Consider the following 21,071-nt stretch of genomic DNA (forward strand, 5'->3'; position numbering starts at 1 on the left):
CTAAAAACAGGAAAACTAAACATACTAGCCCTCAAAAGACTTTTACTTGGAAAAATTCCTAATAGTCTTGCCATCTGACTACTGGCCCTAAATACAATCCTAACCGAATAACAAGCTCCTAAATCTAGAAACGAGGCCACTTCGAACGCCCAATGGCGGACACCCTCAAAACAGTAACATCCTGGATGCGCCTTCCATTTATTATCATAATTATAATTTTTAGTCCCCTTTAGAGAGAGAATGCACCGACAACTAAAATAAAATCCTGGAAACCATCACCACCACCGTTCTGTACAGCAGCAGCACACATTAGTTGACGTGACGAACAAAAGTTACCCCAACAGTGACTGAAGAGCCAGCCGGGTCTCCGACGTCTGGCCTACTCTCTGCCCATTAACCCAGATCAGAAGCCCAGCAGCGCGCTATGGGGGGAGATGATGTGTCGCGTTGGTCTGGAACAAGGCGGCGAGCTGGGGAGAGTGGTCAGCAGTGAGCGCTGACAGAGAGAGGGCTGACAACCGCGTCAACAGGGAGTGAGCGGCGAAAGGTTATCGTCGCTCAGGGACACGTTATTTTCCTCCGAACAAAACACAGAGCATTCACGGGGAAGGCTAACACTGATGCCTGGGTCGTTGGGCCCCTTCTTGTGCCTTCAGACTGGAGGCGATTTGTAACAGGTCAGCTTTTATAAACAGCAAAGGAATTCAACGTCCAACAAAATTTAGCATTCTTACCAACTTTTATCACACTGGCAGAAAAGCCGTACTGATTTCAGAGTTGGCTTCTAGAATCATCTTTATCACAATGCTGATGGTATGTTTGTTAAAATGGCAGATTCCTAACCCACTGATTTAGGATTTCAAAATCACTAGATTCCTTGCAGGAGCATAACATCTGAGAGCCCCTAAAAGGAACATTTTACCTCTTGCCTATCTTTAAATTCTGCCTTACCCACTGTGACTTTTTTTTTTTGAGCCAGTAAACAAAAGTTTGAAATGTGGGAAAAATCACTTAAATCCTCCTACGTTTTATGCTGAACAGTTCTCAGGGCCCAGGATGGTATTGTTTGAAGTGTTTCAAATTTCTGCTTTAACTGGGACGATAATGGTAGAAATTAAACACATTTGAGAAATAGCTAAGATGAGGGGAATAATAGCCATAGCTTATAATATACCAGGTATTATTCTAACTGCTTTATATGCACTGGCTCAATTCCCAAAACAATGTTGAAAGGTTTAATATTATTGCTAATATCATCCCCATTTTGTGGTTGTAGGAAATGAGGTATCAATGCGTTATATAAACACCTCAGCATAAAGAACTAGTAAGTAGGAGAACCAGATTTTTTTTTAAAAAAGGCAGTTGAGCATCATAGCCAATAATCTTAACGACCACCCTACTGGCTCCTTGTGGAAGTCAGCCGGATTGAGTGACTGAATGTATATGAATTGCAGTCAGGGGTGACCCTTGGTTTCCAGATTAAGATATAATTTTGATATGTGTTTACTGAAAGAGAGATCATTACTAAGGTGCAAAGGCACATACAGAATGGTTTTCATGTCACAATTAACATTTTAAAAGGAATTGCAGGTTTCCAGTACCAGTCAGGATGGAGTAAGCCCAGTACTGATTACAACCATAAGCTCTGGAGAAAACATTAAAAAGCAGCTATTTGAAAACTCCAAAAATTATACAATAGAAGGACAATTAGGAAGGGAAAAACCTTGATAAAAGACAAGTAGCAGTGAATGTACTGGGGTTGTTTCCCCTCACTCATCTCTAGGCTTTTACTCAAAAGTGGGCAAGTCTCAGAACTGGCAGGGACAGTTGAAGCTCCCGAAAGAACACTTTCTCTCTGGCCAGAGGACCGGAAAAAAAGAGGACCTTCACATCTGAAAGGCTGGCTATTTCTTGGTCGCTTAGAATTATAGGCTCTGGGGCTTTGAGCTGTTCTTGAGTCATAAAGTTTTGGTCCGTTCACACCTGTTATGTATAAGGGGCGGAGCCTTAGGTGCTCACCAGGGCTGGGCAATAAAAATATGAACAGTGAAAGGACAGCAAACTCACAGTTATTAACAACCACACCTAAAACAAAAGCAAACTAAGAGGACAGCTAGATTGGAAGTGGAACCATAGAAATGGAGATCACAAGGAGGGTTAGCAACACGGGAGTGGGAGGAGGAGAAGGAGGGAGAAATTACAGAGAATAAGTAGCATAGACGGTATGTAGAAAATAGACAGGGGGGAGGGCAGGAATTCTATGGGAAATACAGAATCTAAAGAACTTGTGACACATGGATATGAACGAAAGTGGGGGAATGGTGGGGAAGGGGTGTGCAGGGTGGAGGGGAGTGAAGGGGGGAATGAGACAACTGTAATGGCATAATCAATAAAATATATGTATTAAAAAAAGAGGACCTCCGCATGCTGGCGAGAGAGCAGAGATCCCTGCTTTTCCCCTCTCTTCCATTCTCTCCTGGCTTTCCCTGAGGCCAGTCCCATTTTAATGTTTCCCTGCCCTCAGGCCAGGTTTAGCATCACCAAATGAGTTTTCCAGGTGCCCACAAAAGCTTATTCCCTCTTCTCTTCAGGTCCCACTTATGCCTGAGTATTCCCTGGAACTCACCAGCCACTTTCCCTCAGCCATCTTCTTTTACATTCCTTCAAATCACCTTTGACTTTTGCCAGAAGGCATATTGATCTACCTTTGATTTGAATTTTCAGGGACAACCCATTATTCCAGAAATCTAGACATCTCACTTTAATTCCAAAACAAACCCCTTGTACCTAACAATTATCCATTCTGTACAGACGCTCAGAAAATAGCAAGTGATACTGTGGAGAAATCACCGGGCTCTGGGAGACTCAGCTAGAGCAGGTAGCAAATTTTGGTCCTTCTAAGCTTGGAATTAGCTGTGAAGACAGGAGAAAACACAGCAGAAAAGAAGATGGCAACAGCAAAATGAACTGGTCCCTGGTCTGGGCATGTACAAGAAGGCAACCAATCGATGTCTCTCTCTCACATCAGTGTTTCTCTCTCTCTCTCCCTTCCCTTCTCTCTATATGCAAAGAAAAAAATAATGTCCTCGGGTGAAGATTAAAAAAATGGGAAATGAAATGCAGGAATGGAGTCAATGCTTTCATAGATAAAAATCTTATTAACAATAATAATGCTTGAGTTTTATAGGACAGTGCTGAACCAGAGAAATCTGAGGCTTTCTGTGAATGACTCTGGAAATCATGGAGTATTTTTAATGTCCCTGGATTCTGTTAGGAGATTTTGCTGACATTTTTGGAGTAGCCAATATATTTCTCACCTATCTATACTGTTTCCTTAATTCACTTAAATGCCAGCTGACTCTTCCATTGGGAATATGTGAACTCCTGGCGCAGAGGGAGCCACTGGGGTCTTGGCTGGGGCCAGCAGTGCCAGGACAGCATTTCACAAAGAAAACTGCTTCAAGGTGAATGTCCCCAGGACAGTTCTCAAAATTAGGGTCCTAAATGTACCTATTAGCTTTGGATCATGCCGGACAATGCCAAATTCACAGAAAACAACATCATCAAGATAGAATGGCTATTGCCAGGGTAATCTAAAATATATATTTCACAAAGACAGAAGGCACAAGGCTCACATCACATTTCCAGGAAAATCTTCTGCTCACATGCACTGTCAAAAAAGAGCAGAATTACCTTAGTCAGAAAAATGGAGGAGCCAATATGAGGATCAGTGATAGAGAAATTTAGCAAAATTAAAAAAATCTAAGAAGGAGTATGACCTTGGATGAGGACATCACTTCCCTGGGCCTGTTTCCTCGTTGTTAAAATAAAAGAGAGGTGAGACTTCTTTTGCTCCAAGAGAAATTGTCTACTGTCTCTTCCTTTTACATTCCTTCCACAGCAGTGATTTTTTAAAAGATACTTAAATGGATCTTGGTTTGTATTTAACAATTACCCTCATCCATGCCCAGAAGAGGATTAGCAAAATAATAAATATGCCTCAATATGTGTGGTGAGATTGTGGGTAATTCATACAGTTTCTTTACTATGTTTTCTAAATTACCTTCATTGTCCTTGCATAGCTTCTATTAACAAAAAATAAAGTGATTTTTGTTTATTTAAAAAAGGAATGGGAAAAGGACCTATTCTGTATATCAGCCTTGAAGTATTTTTTCATACAGAATATGTTCATTGAAATCTATCTGCACAACTGTTCTAGTTCTTTTCCATTATGTGATATTTTCCATCTTTTAAAGCAATTGTCTCTGTTTTAAGAAAACTCGAGGTTAATCATGCTTCAATTCAGACTGAAATAAAGGACTGAAGGACTTGTCCAACCTGATGATAATTTGGTACCTTGGGTTGTAAGCATCACCAGTCAGGACAAACCTGTTTTGAATTAGTTGGCCTGCACAAGGAAAGAAGATTCTTCCAAAGTGAAGATGTCTCTGCACACAAAGCCCTTACATCGGATCCCTGTGCCCCACTGCCATTCTCTCTCTTGCCTTAGGGGGCGCCCCTCTAGTGTTGGCTGGAGGGAGGATCGTGTTCAGCCAGTAAAAATTTTTCCTGAATATGTGTGTCTGACACCTAGGCTGCAACTTTTAACACCTGAAAACTAAGAACATAACATCTTTGTTTTCCATTGTCAACTCTGAAGACCCTTCTGAGAGAAATGCAGACTTACTTGGCAGGACCTAATTAAGGGGGATAATGGACTTAGAAAGGTAAAGTTTATCATTAATAAATGTTTGAGCACATCTGTCTGTGAGAAATGGTTTCATCATCTCCACAGCAAGGAACAAACTATCTCAGGGACCAGACAGGCTGATTTAGGGAAGAGGAAATAAGAGGTCTGTCCAGAAGCCATGTAATATGAAAAACCGAGAGAGACATTTATTGAAGATACAAGATACAAGAAACATTATACATAGGACAATGATGACTCAGTCCCCTTCAAAGGAGGCACCTTGGGACCTCACACAGTTCTCCCAATTGCCATCAGCTGCCCTGTTGTATTTTCCTGAATCTCACAGATGGTCTGAAATCTCTTCCCTTTCAAAGGTGATTTTCAGTTTTGGGAAAAGCCAAAAGTGTCAGAGTGCCAAATCTGGGCTGTAGGGAGTCTGACTCACCTGGGTGATTTGATGTTTCACAAAAAAACTCTGTGAGAGATGTGATGCATGAGCAGACACGTTGTCATGATGAAGCTACCAACCACCAGTTGCCCATAGCTGTGGCTTTCTGAATCATCCCAAGAGTTCCCACAGGGGAATGTTCAAGATTAACACAAAATTTGATGCACATTCATTGCTCTACTTGCTCAGTCATTTTGAATACTATGGCCACACAGTACACATGCTCACTCAACTGTGTCTACTGACTGTACTGACTAGTACAGTGAAGTTGTCATTGTTCACATATGTGGATTTCAGTCCACTCTCCTTGGCTGCCAGATCACGTGGATGTCATGCAAACCATTCTAGTTATATTAACAATGGCTGGATTTTTTCTGGACAGAACTCATATTCCAGACATTGAACCCATCAGACAGGACCCTGAGAGAAGGGAAGCCAGACACAGGGAGCAGGTTGGCACCAGACCTCACATGTTGCACTCCCCTCCCACTGAACTCTGTGGGTGATTTTTAAAAACAGATCCAGAAAAACTGACAGAAATTTGACAGTCTAATGATTAGCACTAGAGAAGATGTTTTAAATTCAATAAAAATAAAAACAGAAACAGAGAGAATACTTTGTTTTTATGTGATGTTCTAAAGCAACCAACTCTGAAAGCCAATTACTAAGAAGAGCCAGGGAAAAAATTATCTAAATGAAAGCAGATGTAAGCCATCTGACAGAGAAACTCTCCTTTTTCTCATGTATTCATGCCCTTCCTTAGAAAGAAGTTGAACATTTGGTCCATGGGGACACCTGCCCTCCACTGACCTGAGCTGACCCTCTGAGTCTGGAGTAGAGCTGGAACGGTGAAGAGGTATTTTGAACCAACTCTGGTTTATATCCTTTGAGTTCTGTTAACAGTGAAGTGCTTTGTCTCCTGCGCCATTACGAACTGGGTTAGCTGATAGGCACTGTGGCCCCTAGGACTAACGGGGCCTCTATTTTAAAGCATTTTGAAAAGTAAGAGGCTGTGGATGTTGAACAGCCTTTGGCTTCTTTAAAAAGATTTTGTTCATTTATTTTTTAGAAAGAGGGGAAGAGAGGGAGAGAAACATTGATATGGGAGAGATACATCAATTGGTTGCCTCGTACACGCCCCCAACAGGGAACCTGGCCTGTAACCCAGGCATGTGTCCTGCCTGGGAATTGAACCCGTGACCATTTGGTTCACAGGCTGATGTTCAATCCACTGAGCCACACCAGCTGGGGCTAGCTTTAAAGGTTAGTTATAATTTAGAAATTATAGTGGGTGAATTTTCTTGTTTTTAGACCAATAAAGATTGGTCTAAATAATAGGATACTATTTATCAAGTAGTAACTACTGGAATAAACATTTTTATAATCTCCTGCCTATGCTTTTTTCCATTTGTAAAATAAGTTTATTATTTTCAGTCACACAATATTTGTTTTCACATGACTTAGAAACTCAGTCAAGGCTATAACTTTCAAGATCTGATATGGAACGTCCTTGAAAGTACCTTCCCTTGCGTCTACCACCCACAAGAGCCACGGGCACACAGAGCAGAAGCTCAAGTGCACAGTCATGGCTGACAGTCACAGGAAAGCCACTCAGTGAACCAAACTTCACATGAAAACTGTGATTTTAAAGGGATCGGGTGCTACTGAGCATCTTCTTCCAAAAAAGATATTGTTTGTTCTTATCTTTGGCACCTCCCAAACAAGCCTCGTATCTGGCCTTGGAGTAAAATACAATGCTGTGGAAATAGCGATGGAGCCTAGGCTCATGTCGCCGCCCACTTGCAGAGAGAGCAGAGTGCCGTTTTCCGACAGCTGTCAGCGGCAGTGTCTGCAGGATCCACCCCAAGCCAGGGAGCCTCAGACCACAGTGCAGGTCTGAGATGAAGTCCAGAAAGTCCAACAGCGAACAGTGGAGCAAAGGTGACTCAGGAGAGGAGACTCATGTTGAGCAAAAATGACCAGGTCCAGGGCTCCCAGAAAATGTTCGGTTAATGGTGGCAGCTCCTTGGCAGAGTCTGGTCTTGGCTGGTTTTATCTCAATACCTGCTTTCCAGAGGGCCCACCCACTTGTCATTTGTTTCCTCTAGCTGGTGACCCTAGTGACTGCCTCTCCCTGGGCAAGCAAGCACTTATTGGTTCAGGATGGGAGGCCCAACCTCATAAAAGCATTTTCTATCTTCACTTTGGCTATCCATTCACTAGGAGCATTTTCCCATTCTGGGGTCTGGACCCCACCAATGTCTGTCTGGAATCCCTATTCTTTCTTCCTTTTTCCAGAGTAAGATTGTTATCAATAGCATCAACGGTAACAACATTCACCCACATGCAGCATGTTGTAACTTTCAACATACTTTCATAAGCAATGAAGTCACTGTACTTTTAATCTAAGCATTTTCAATTATGTACATTGAGCAGAAAAATGAGCAAGAACAATTTAAACTGCCTGGTAATTCTGCATGCCATTCCACAAAATAAATTGCTATCTATGACTATTTGATATAGTCAAACCTGAAATCGTAACTACATGTTCCATAAAACTGCAGAAAGAATTAAGAAAAAATTTAGGAGTTTTCTGACCACTGACAAAGAAGTATAAGACCTTGTCTAGGTTTCCAGGTGAGTGGGTGTGGATGGTTCAATGGAGAAATTGAAGAGTTAATACAAAACTATGAGAATTAATAATATCATAGGCGATGACGAGAAACACAAAGTCCTAACAAGTTAGAAACTACATAAATTAAAACTCTTGACTGATTTAAATTATGAGTATGATTCTTTTACGGAATTGTATGCTACATACTGCATTATACTTTTTAACATTTCTAGGTAGATTTTATGGTGCAGAGTGGCATACATAAAAACAAATATTGTCTTGTATGGGTGGATTAATAGCATTTTAAGATTAAAAGGGAGAAAGAAATTCTATTGAGCATCTACTTAAGCTAAAAAACACATGTTATCTTATTTAATCTTGATCAAAATCCTTGTAAGATAGACAAGGATCCATTGTCTATCCATTTTTTGGATCAAGAACCAGAGTCAGGAAGATTACCCAGCCTGCACAAAGTGGCACCACCACTACTGAGAGATGCAAACATTGATGAGCTCCCAGCCACAAAAGCAAGCAAGCTGTACCTGCAGGTTCAGCAAAGTTGTGGCTCTCTGTTCAGAAGCAACCCCACAGGCTGTTAGCACGAGCATTTCCAAGACGGATATAACACTATTATGATTATGGACTCATCGAACTCTCCAATAGGATTAAGTGACAAAGTCTCTAATTAAGTAGGAGACTGAATCTGGAGCACTCATCTGTGGGTGGTAGGCTACAGGGTTTGCTGTGTTCTTATACTTTGCCCCTGCAAGGCCAGGAGTGTCCATATAGTGTCTCTACCCAACTACATGTTTTGTATTTCTCCAATAAAATGGCATTCTTCCCAATCCTTGAGCTACTTAAGGGAGCCCATCAGTGTGGACCCACTAACAATATCTGAAGCACTTGCTATAGTCATTTCTGTAATGTGTACTCATGATTTGGGTCTTTGAATGCTAACTACAAACTCTTAGTATGCAGGAGACTGATTAGGTTATTCCTAACACTAATTCTTCATAGGGGGTGAATAAATGTATACCCACATGCACTTCGTACTATTTGTGCTAAAGTACTTTCAAATAAGTTGCAGACAATATAAGAGTCATGAATCATTGTCATATATTTATGTCCCATATTAGATCTATCTGTCAAGAAGGTAAATGTTCAATTCTGGAACTGGGGGGCCATGCCTGTAGTCTTGACTTATGGCCGCTCTGGCCATCCGGGATGCTAAGTCCTCCTTGGTGGTCATAAAGGGAAGTGCTGGGGGTACCAGGGTATGTGTACCATGTGCTGCTGGAGCTGGGTCTCCTGCACCATCCTCTCCCCTGTGGCTTCTTCTGTCTCACAAGTAGGCCAACACAAGGTGTAGGGATAACCACTGCCCATCAAATGAGTCTTTGAGATGAAGGCATGGCAAGGGGCGTGACTCCTGGGCAGAGTCTTAGGGACATGGAAGCAAAGTTGAGGCCAGGCAGGGTATGGCAAAGCTAGGAAGCAGTGTCAGAATCAGCTTAAGTCCCCTAAGCCCCAGTCCTGCTAGGTATCTAGACGCTTGAAATGAAGAGGGCAAGAGGTCATGGGCAGATAGTGGGCCACAGGGACAGAAGGCCTCTACCTGCTGCAGCACTCCCAGTTTCCCAAAGACCCCCAGGGAAATGACCTTGGAGAAGCCTTGGGGAGGTCTTCTTCCACAGGGGGAGGTGGGCCTCTGGGTCAGAGACCCAGGTCTGGGTCCACCATTGTCATCTACCAATTGAGTAACCTGGGTGATTTACTTTACGTGCCAGAACCTCTGCTTCCTCCTGGAAATTCTTCCTCCTGTACCCACTTTGCAAAGTTATTATACAGATAAATAAAAGAGGCAAGTCAGTTGCTAAATCAAGCAGCAAGCATTCAATACCTATGAGTTGTTCTTATATTACACTACCTTCTACCCACACTTCCAGCTCCATGTTAGTCTGTGTTTGGACTTAATTTCACTATGGAGACCAAGGTGTTCATTAGGTTTTACGTGAATGTTAATCACAAAGGCTGGAAGACATCTTGCAACTGTTTTCCCAGACCTTGTAACACTTAAGTCATCATTCTGCCAAAAGCAGGCCCAATATCTGGGTCCCTCAACCCCTGCCCAGTGCCTCGTAGGCCAATGCAATGACACTCTCCCTTTTACTGTTCTTTGTAGCTCAGGGACCTCAGCTAAGCCTGCATATTCCAATCATCATAAATTAACCAGGACCTGATTAGCTCTGTAGAGCAAGGTGGTAGAAAGTTCCATTTATTTTGTCCCAAAAGAAAGAATTAAGCATGATAATAACAAAAGCTTTTTATAAATGTTAAAAGGGAATTTTAGCTTTTCTTAAACATGGTATAGGGCAGGGTAAAGAGTTTAAATGTTCACTCGGGCTCTTTGTACTGGATATAAACCAAGTGAGCCACACAGGTTCCCACTGGGTGAGGGCCGTGCGGGTGGGTTTCTCGGCATTTGTAATGCTCACAAATACCCAGCGGTATACCAGGAATGGGGAGAAATCTAGCATCGAACATCATTGTTCCTCTTCCAAAGGTAAACAGTGTAAAAGTCAGAGGTCGAATGGCTTCCAAGGCGGTCCAACCCATGAAAACCTACTAAGTAAATTACTTACCTTGCTTAGTAGTTTTCATAGTACTTTTGCACACATCATCCTCTGACTTCAACTCATTTGTTGGCTATTTAACTGTGTCCTAAGTCATCACAACAGCCCTATTTCATAGACGAGGAAACTGAGGCAGACAGATTTACAAACTAATCTAAGTAAAACAGCTGATAAGGTATATCAGAATGTGTTGTCTGTGTGACCTTTGCAGAGCATCCAGAATGCAAGCTCCACGCGGGCAGGGCCGCCTTCTATTAGGTTCAAGGCTGTATTTCTAGCGTCTAAACCACTCACCAGCACCGGAGAGGCTTTCAGGAGGTGTCTGTTGGGTAGATAGATGCATGCATGACTCAACCACTGAATGGCTTGATCCACAGTATCGCCAGTCACATTCAGCTCAAAAATGGAAGACAGACCATCAATACAGGCTGTGCAGGGCCTGTAGGAAGAAACACTGAATAGATTAAATCAGTTGTTTAAACTCCAAATGCTTGAAATGCAAATATTTCCCACTGATTAGAAGACAGAGCTGTAAACAATGTAATTACACATTCATCTTGATGAGACCTTTTATTTGACCTTCTTGTGCACGTATCTTTGAAATAATTCTCATAATGGAAAACTGCAGGGGGTCCCATGGCAACAGGGCCTGAGCATTGTCAAGAAGAGACACAGGTTCCATCATTTGGTGATTCAATTTACCCATGAAGCAGAGAAAAGGAGCTACAGGAAAAGGTTAAAAATTAAAAAGAAAACTAACCAGAGGAAGACAAGAAAACTCATTATCTCGGTGAGTCACAATGTTTTCTAGGTGGATGCACCCGTGAAGTTAATAAATCAGTAGGCAGGTCTGATGGATCGCCGGCTCTCCCACTGCCTGCCACAGTGTAATCACTGTCCTGCCTTTTCTCACTGCAAGCGCGGTGACACACTCCTCCCAGCCCAGGTGACTCGCAGTCCCACCCCAGCAACAACACCTCTTGAGCAGTCACAGCGGCCTTCGGCTTCTCTCTCTAAGCTCCCCAGTATCCTTCCTGTCTTCTGATCATTGCTCCCCTGCCCAGCTGTCTCCCTGTCCCCTAAATGCCATGATTCTCCAAGATGCCATCACACCTCTCTGGAGCTGCACCCCAGTGCCCTGCCTGGGGATCTGACCCCTTGCCCAGCGTCAGCACTTCTCCTTTTCCAAATCTGGGTCTCCAGCCCCACCTCTCTTAAGGGCCCAAGGCCTGCATCGCCACCTTTGCGCATGGCATCTTGCAAAAGGGACAGTACGTGCTGCAGGTCAAATGCTGCAGAAAGGTGGACAAAGGAAGATGTGAGATAACAGCACTGTTTTGGGGTCTAGGGGGTACCGCTGTGCAGAAAAGCATTTTTGAAACATGTAAGAGAAGCTAGATTAGGAAGGTATGTGTTATTCACCCAGCCAAAAAGAAACAACTTGCCTAACTTCTTTTATTTCAATTTTGTTGTTTATTGGGGTGACATTGGTTAATAAGAGTATATAGGTTTTAAGCGTACAGTTCCATAACACATCATCAGCACATTGCATTGTGTATTCACCACCCCAAGTTGTCTCCTTTCCTTACCATGTATTTGACCCCTTTACCCTTTTCTACCTCTCTCCACCCCCTTTCCCTCTGGTAACCAGACCCATGTTGTCTGGGTCTACCAGTTTTTGTTTGCTTGTCTAATTTGTTCATTTGTTGCTTTCAGTTTTACATCCATATATAAGTAAAATCATATGGTTCTTGATTTTTTCCATCTGACTTCTTTTGCTTAGCATAATATTCTCAGGATCCAACCATGTTGCTGCAAATGGCAGTATTTCATTTTTTACTTATTGCCTAACTTTTAATCTCTATATTCCAACATGACCCCTGTTATTCAGAGCTCTCAGTCTTTACCGGTCATCTGCCCTTCTGTATAACAAAACATTTATAGAATTTACCTCTGGAATGCGGGCTCCCTGATTAGAATGCAAGATGATACAATCAGAATACTAGGACTACTTGAGTTTACCTTAACTGACTATAACGACAGCCCCAATGTCTGAATCTGTACATCAAAGTATTTTAAAGTAAATAACTAACACAACACTAGTTAACTTTATGCTTTTTTAGTATGCCATTGGAGAAGGACGGTGTTTACTAGCTGTTCACTGATTATTTAGGCCTCTAGATCTGTTTCTCCAACTCTGCTGTTCATCCCGTGCACTGGTAGCCACCCGGGGTACATCTCTGGTATGCATACAATTACAGAACCCCTATGTGAGGGGCTTGGAACTCAACCGGCCTGTCTTTCTGAACTCTGTCTACAGCAGGGGTGACCAACCTCCAGGCCTGTTAGGAACCAGACTGCACAGCAGGAGGTGAGCTCGAATGTAATGTGCTTGAATCATCCCGAAACCATCCTCGCCACCATGGTCCATGGAAAAATTGTCATCCACAAAACCAGTCTCTGGTGCCAAAAAGCTTGGGGACCGCTGGTCTCATAAACAGTCAGATAATTGTGCAGCTTGTGCTGGAACAAGACCCATTTGGAGGATACTCACTGTCTTGCGATAGCCATCTTGTTTAGTAGACATTTCTGCTCATGAAAAAGATCTTGTTTATGTTAAGGAGGAATTTTTCTTCCCAAAACTTCCACCGAATCGTTCATCATTCTATGTGTCCATTAAGAGGTAGAACTTGTTGAAACAAGACATGCTCCCCACAAAATAGTAACAAAAATACAGTGTTTCCTAGAGCTGCCCCCAGCCCTCATGAAGGATGTGGGTCACTGAGGAAGAGTTCATTGCGAAGAGGGTAACAGCTCAGCAAGGCCACGAATGCAAACTCAAAGAAGAGAGCTCAGTGAGAACCGGTGTGGTCAGGGAGGGTTTTGGCAGAAGTGGTACCAGAATGACCATGTTCACGGTAAAGCAAATAATAAATTTTGTGAATGGATGAGGTGAGCAGGCATCAGGCAGCCCGGTATATCTAAGCAGGTTCCTTTATCATCCTTCCTGACTTCGGCTTTTGACTGAGCTCAGCTCAAGACCCAGCTGTAACATCAAAGGTGGCTAGTTATCAATTTCTTGCAGCTTGAGGCAGAAACACACATCAGCAAGCCTTGGGTGATTGTTTCACACTGTCCTTCTGAGTCTATTCCTAACGAACTGCTGAGTTTGAGTTGCAAGTTGCTGATTATTAAGTGGTTCATTCACATGATGCAAAGCTGCTATGCATTCCTAGGCAAGGTGTGGATGACAAATGACAGATTTTTCCAAGTTAGAAAACCCCAATCTTCATATTAAAAATAAGAATAATGGAAAATATTACTAACAAGAATGCTTGGACAGTATTTTCGTAAACAATGAGTACTTTTAACCCAGATTCACACAGCATTCTTTTTATGAGTAAAGAGAATCACAGAAGTCACAACACTTCCAACACCAAATATTTAGGAAATATCAGATCTGGTATCAGCAGTGAGATATTCAGACACCCAATTCAAACAGTAAATCTAGAACCAACAATGAAAAAACACCAATCTGTATGCTTAAGGCTTATGCATTTTACTGAAAAACTGCAACTCAATAAAAATATGAAAAAATAAGAGCAAGAAAGAGATGACTGAGCTTGGGATGAAGGCAAATTGTATACAGAAAAAGAAAGTAATCTATGGAGCATCTCTGAGCTCCACCCTTCGGTCATTGGGTTCTGAGCATCATGTTACTTTGATCCCCTGGAAGTCAGGGATCTGCCTTTTACAGATAAAGAATCTAAGCCTCAGAGACACAATGTGCCCTTCTGGAAAATCTAAGATATCAAGCCAAATATAGGTAGCTCCAAAATCTATTATATGTCCTTTCTATGTCACTAGTTTTTCCCCAAGTGTGCTAGAGTTACCACTAGCAGAGCATAAGATGATGATGTGGGCGTGCCTAGATGGACGTTTTTCATGTATTTGTCCAATATCAACTTGTGAGGATAAGACAGTTTTCTGTTTAAGGACATGATTCAAAATGTCTTGAAAAATAAATTTGTTTTTAAAAGTTGCTCAAGTGAAAGAAAATATTAAGTATTACAAATAAGAATGCAACTGGTTTGAAGACGTGTTAGTACATGATGTCATGTGCTGTAATGGTAGCATGGGGCGTCTACAATGCGGAACACCTAGAGCTGCATCATGCTGCCTCCCACGGGCAACAGTTAACAACTGGACCAACAGCTTCCACTGAGCCCTGGACTGTTCTCCAAATATATTCTACACATGCTACAGAAAACAACTCCAGAAGAGCCTCAATCAGATTTTTGGCACAGATGGAACTTTAATCGACTCCCATTCATAAGTATGTTCCCCATGAAGTTTGATATACTCTCTCTACCTCACTTCCTCCTGTCAGGTCCCATTTGTCTCATTCTGGGTCATTTGATTTGCCATAATGAAATAGATGGACTCTGAAGAACCAGAAAGTTTGGGGAATAAGAGAGAAGAATATTGTTCCATAGACCATCCAGAAAAGAAGTAACAATTATCAATAAAACTATTGATACCTTTATTGATGCAACCCACTCAAAATTCATAAACAGGCCACTGCCCAATGCCCTCTTTGTGAAGTCATAATGAGAGTTAGATGATAAAGAACAAAAAGCCCTATCAAGGGGGTTGGAGGGCACAGGGTACTGAATTATTCACTCATTCAACAAGTATTGATTGATGGCTTTTAACTGGCCCATGACTTTCCTATTTGGGGAGGATACAATGATGGAGAAGAAAACACCTAGTTCTCTCAGTAGTGTGCCAGTGAACGTTTAAATAACCAGCAATCAATGAAGGGTTAAAAAACAACCACCCAAATTCAGTCTATAGCATTTGCCATTTTCCACGGTGTAAATATTCCCACCCTGGCTAACTTCCAACTATCAGTGTGCTCTCTCTGATTGTGCAGCTGGAAGAAGATGCCCAATAGGTCCTTAAAGTCGACTCCAGCATGCCACTGAATCCTCCTCTACCGGCATTTAGAGGCAGAGAGACTCTAGTCAAAAATCAAAAGGCATATTTTATCATTTATTCTCCATTCACGTGCAAGGTATTACACGAAGTGCCATCCACATTATGGAGGGCAATCGACTTTACTCAGTCTACTGATTTAAATGTTAGTCTCATCCAAAAGCACTCCCGCAGATACACCCAGAATAATGTTTGACCAGATGTGGGCAACCTGTGGTCTGGTCAAGGGGACACACAAATTAACCATCACAGTATTCAGAGAGTAGAGGTTGTGATAAAGAATTGTAGCTGGCAATCAACATTTGAGTCATTCCTGGTTTAGTGAACTGATTTTTCCCCCCCAGCCCTTTAGCTTATGGAGAACAGCATGCTGGAATCACTTCACACAGTAAGACTTACATTTATGTCCATCATAAAACAACTTGTTTCAGCACAGAAGCACTAATGCCATTAAAATGAAGTGCAAAGAAATGGATTTCACTTATGAGACACAGAAGAGCATATATCCCTTTTAAAAAGAAAGTATCTGCAACCAGCTTTTTGGAACCATAATTGGTTGCTTGCAAACCAATTATGACAAAGGAGACTAGTGCCATTAAAAAGCAATCCACTCTTGAGTGGAAAACTGAAAACATATCCATGAAAACTTGTACATGGATGTTTACAGCCACATTATTTTTAACAACCAAAAAGTAGGAGAAACTTACATATGCATCAACTGACGAATGAATAAGCCGAATGCAATACATCCATACAATGGAAAAGAACTCTGCTATAAAAAGACGTGAAGTCCATACACATGCGACATTGATAAACCTTAAAAACATTATGCTCAATGAAAGAAGCCAGACACACAGAGGGTCACATATGCTGTGATTCCATTTATATAAAATGTTCAGAATGAGCAAAAATATAAAGACAGGAAGTGGACTAGTGGTTGCGGGGAGGGGGGCGGGGGAGGCAGGAGGGAGGGAGGGTTGGGGAGTGACTGGTAATAGGTACAGGGTTTTTCTCCCAGTGTGATGAATGTTCTGGAATTACATGATGATGGATGTGCAACTCTGAATATACTAATCCCTGAATTGCACTCAAAAGAGTAACTTTTATCTCAATAAACCTGTTATTTAAAAAATAATAATCTACTGTGCTTGCCCGCCTTAGAGACAATATACATTTTAAAACTTTTAAAAATTGAAATGATTTGGGGAGAAAAAAGGATGCAGAACATCAGTCTCCCAACCTAAACTCCAACGAAGTATTTCTAAAGATATTAATAAATACATCTAAGGAACAGTGTGGGGGTGTTAAAATTTCTGTTTTGTTTAATGTTCTCATTCTTAAAGGAGACTCAAAGGTTAATAAAATTCAAAGATTTCAGGGTCAGACTGACATGAATCCCAGTTCTTAAAAACTCCATCTTTGGTCACGGAAAATGTAGCTCAAGGTGGTAAAGAGCCCAGTGGCTTCCCAGCCACTTCATCTGGAAGGCAAAGCTGGAGAACTTACCTCCCAGCCCAGGGGCGATCGACGACTGTGCTGCATAGCAGATGTGAACAGCACTGGCCACTTTATTTGAAAGGTGGTCCTTTCCAGAAATTCAGTCCCGTTTCTGAGGAAGAGCTATTGGATGGACTGCTGAGCAGCTCTCCACTGGAACCGAATTGCCTGCTCTTCGGGGAATGCCGGTTATCCTTCCGGTGGGGGTGGGGGGTTGGGGGGCAGAACAGCAATTGGGAGACTGCGGGAACACTCCTCTCTGGTCCAGGATGTGTGGCACCAGCCCACCCAGAGAAGCAAAAAGAATTATATATCCTTTTAAAGTTCAGTAGCTTTGAAAAATCCCACTTTTCTCTGAAATAACTAAATCTATAGGCTTTGACTAAACATATAGCTGTTATTTCTCTCTCTGGTAGGATTACGTGAAAGGCTTTTGCTACTGCTCACCTCTACCGTATTTGTCCATGGGTCTTCATTTTAATGATGTAATTTATGTCTCAAAAAGAGTAAGCATTACACGGGATTTCTTGTTTTGTGGCCATACATCCTATTTTTCCATCACAGAAGAACGAAAAGCCCAGTATGAAATGCACCACTGCTCTTGCCTTGCAGTCCCATCTGCATCATTAACTAGTTCTGTGACCTTGGGCAAGTTGCATATAGCCTTCTAGGTCTGTTTCTTTCACTGTGAAATAATGGACATAGGCTAGATGCTCTCTAGGTCCTGCACTAGTGATTTCAATTCTGCATTTTGGCTCTGTGGAGGCACACACTGGTTCAACCTATGTGCCCCGTGGCCTGCAGGAGGGAGATGTGCTTTTGCGCTGTTTCTAGTTACTGGTGTTTTTGCTTTGTTGTGTGCTGATCGGAGTACGGTGACAATGAGCCAGTCACAAGCAGCAGCGGATCAAGATGAGAAAGTTTCCCATGTCTTTTCATGTGAGGGGCCTGCTCGTTTGTTAATTACTTAGTAGCTTAGGGCCTTGTGTGTTTCCCAAAACAAAGGCTTCAAGAGTTGGCCTTGGCCAGAGAGAATATGGATCCGGTCAACTGCACAGGGGATGGGGTTCTTTCTATGGAAGTGGGTAAAATTTTAATGGAGCAACTTAAAGAACTGTGAGTAAATATGAAGCCACAGTAATACAGTTACTGCATTACCACACTGACAAAATAGACACTCAATGTACATTTGCTAAAGGAGTAATGTAAACCTGAGTCATGGTAATGGCAAAATTTATGCAATTCACACAGCAAAAAAAAGTGAATGCTAAGTATAATATCTATGCTCATTTAAATTAGAAAAATCTAAGGCAGTACCTGGAAAATCAAGTATTGCATATGGTCATATGGAATGAACTTTCCTTAAAGAATGGGAAAAAATGAGACTAATTTGCTGTCCATATAATTTCAGCTAGAAACTCAGAAGTATTTGTCACCATTTAATACTCTATGCATGCAAATCCTACACCATACAGTTTACACAATGAGTTGATCAACAAAGGTGAGTGCCACGTCCAGTCCCAGCTCCAACCGTGCTGTCTGACAAAGTCCGAGCACGGAGAGGACGAATTCAAAGAAGCACGTTCCAGCTTGGTGGACGTGGCATGAATGGATATGTGGTGTTGGTTAATCTTGCTGTCTCTTGGTGTTCTAACCTTTATCTTTCTGATAGTTTGGAATCTCCTAGAAATGCTGACCATTCTCAGAGCTGAACAGCAACTAGGTCAGGCTGAGAACAATATCACCTTGGCCTTTTCCAAAAATAACACCTCTGGCCCTGACCTGATTAAGCAACTGTAGGATATGATGATATCAGCTAGTAGGGGGCCTGGAATACCCAAGGCAGCCCCTTAAGTAAGTCCCTAGGCAGATCCCCTCTAATGAAATAGCCCCTGAATGTCTAAAGTTGTTGGAATAACAGCCCCTCCTTTACCTTGAATAGGGATATATATCTATTAGAATTAGACAGGCAAAGAAATAGGAGAAGCTAGTTAGCTATTAAGCATGTAGAAAACAGTTACTAGGGAGACAGAGTTTATAGTACACAGAGAAATATTTTAGACAGAAAGATAGATAGCTAAGTTAGACATTACAAAGGCTTATAATGAATTTCCTAACCTCTGCTTGGTCTAGCATACCTGTTGCCTGTGACAAACTCTGAGAACTTTAATAAACAATAAGACATTCAAACTGTGTACATAGAGCTATTTCAAATCGTCTGATTAATGGTTCTCCCGGTCAAAATAACTTTTGTTTAACATAACTGACACTATGGGAACTTTCGTACTTTTCCTGGTTACCTTTGTATTGATTTTTTCTGCTTAACTAATCATGCTATGCACCTGTAAATGTTAATCACTATCAGAAATGAAAATATAAAAACCTGCTTGTACTTGCAATAAATGCAACAGTGCTTCACTTGCCTTTGAGCTGTGTATTGCCTGTTACCCGTCGCCGACGCCTATCCTCACCTCGAGGGACCCCTGCACCCTGCTGCTGCTGGACCGCGGCAGGTAAGGTCAGTATTGGGTGAATTTTTGTCTCAATTATGTAAATCATTAGAAATTCATTACAAATGTAAACTACTAAAACATTAAACAATCCAAATGACCTGAATTCATTAATTATTCACAAGGAAAAGGGGGAAACTTCACTGGGTTCATCAACAAACTATTTCTACTGTCCCTGGGAAAGGATTTTCATTACTATGCTTCATAAAACCAGCAGTTTTCTGCAATGCCCTCTCTTTCGGTCCCATGAAGACTCAGCCCGTGACTGGACACCCAGAAGCAACACTCTTCTCAAGACAAGGTCAGGCTGACTGTGAGACGTGAGTTTGTGTGCAGAGTAATAATCAAAATAAAACACATGCATATGAGAAACATCACATATTTAATGTAAAAGAATTTGAATTCAGGTACAAAAATTAAACAACACATGATTTCAACATTAAAAAACTGTAACACTTATTACTCAAAACGATATAGTGAATCTCAAAAATACAAATGAAGCATAACCATTAAAACCTTAAATACATTAACAGCAAAATTAGAATTTATTTCTATAACAAATAATTAACTAAAATATTTATAGTTATTTTCAAGGACCACAATGGTAAATTGTTTTTTTCTCTAATACCAAATAAAATTTGCATCTTAATCATTTTGCCCTTCATTTCTTTCTACATAATAGTTGGATGCTTCTGGTTATGTAACTGTTCCAATCTCGAACACAGAGAGTGATCCTTGGCAATCAAGTCCAGTATAACCGCGTCTGCAAGTGCTTTACTAATGAGAAATGCATGTAGCAAACTTACTACGCAAACATTTAACATAAACTCCTGGGTGCTACAGCTCACTCAGGAATTAGAGGTATTTAAGGTTCCCGAAGTTTACCTTTATCAAGAGAAACCACAGAGTAACTTTTTAAACTTATTTTTACAAGTTCTACAACTTGGGTTATTCTGAATCATGGCTGATGTTTATTTCACTATGTTGAAATATATATTTATAATTTTAAGACCAAATGTGCAAACCCAATTCTAAAATAAAACAGTATTTTAATCAGCATGCTTTTACAAAGAAATTTTCATACTCATGTTTACAGTATTTTCTTCAGAAGAATGAGGCCTGATTGGAGACATACAGTCGCTGTCCGACATGGCTGCCATTAGCAAGTGATACTGTTGGTGACAAGGAATAGCTCGGATAAGAGTAAGGCCGTGAAGTGTAAGGAAGCACGCTGGGAGTCCCAGAAGAGAGAGTAGCATTAACAGGGGAAAGACTATTTACTGAGCTGCGACGGAAACTGTAGTCTGCAAATAAATACATGAACAATTATGCTGCACATCTTTATGGATACAAATTTAATTCAAAGAGACAAAGCATTAAAACTATAATCACAGTTTAACATAATGTTCTAACACTTGGAGTCCTGACAATACTACATTGCTGGTAAAGACCGTGTCAGTGTTCACCAAGGGGCAAATCCTGACAGTTTTATCAGTCAGTATCACGGTTGTATTCACTGACAATGCTTCAGAGATCTTACTAAAATGCATTGCTGAGTATCTATTTTTTGGATTTCTATTAATTGTTTTTGTGTCTTTTTTTGTCACACAAAAGAAAACCTCTGATTTATCTTGCTCCACCATGAAGCTCATTTTAAATGTGGTTCTGATGCTACGGGGTA

The sequence above is a fragment of the Sturnira hondurensis genome, unplaced genomic scaffold (assembly GCF_014824575.4).
Source record: "Sturnira hondurensis isolate 20B ecotype Veracruz unplaced genomic scaffold, ASM1482457v3 Scaffold0010128, whole genome shotgun sequence".
NCBI classification, from domain to species: Eukaryota; Metazoa; Chordata; class Mammalia; order Chiroptera; family Phyllostomidae; genus Sturnira; species Sturnira hondurensis.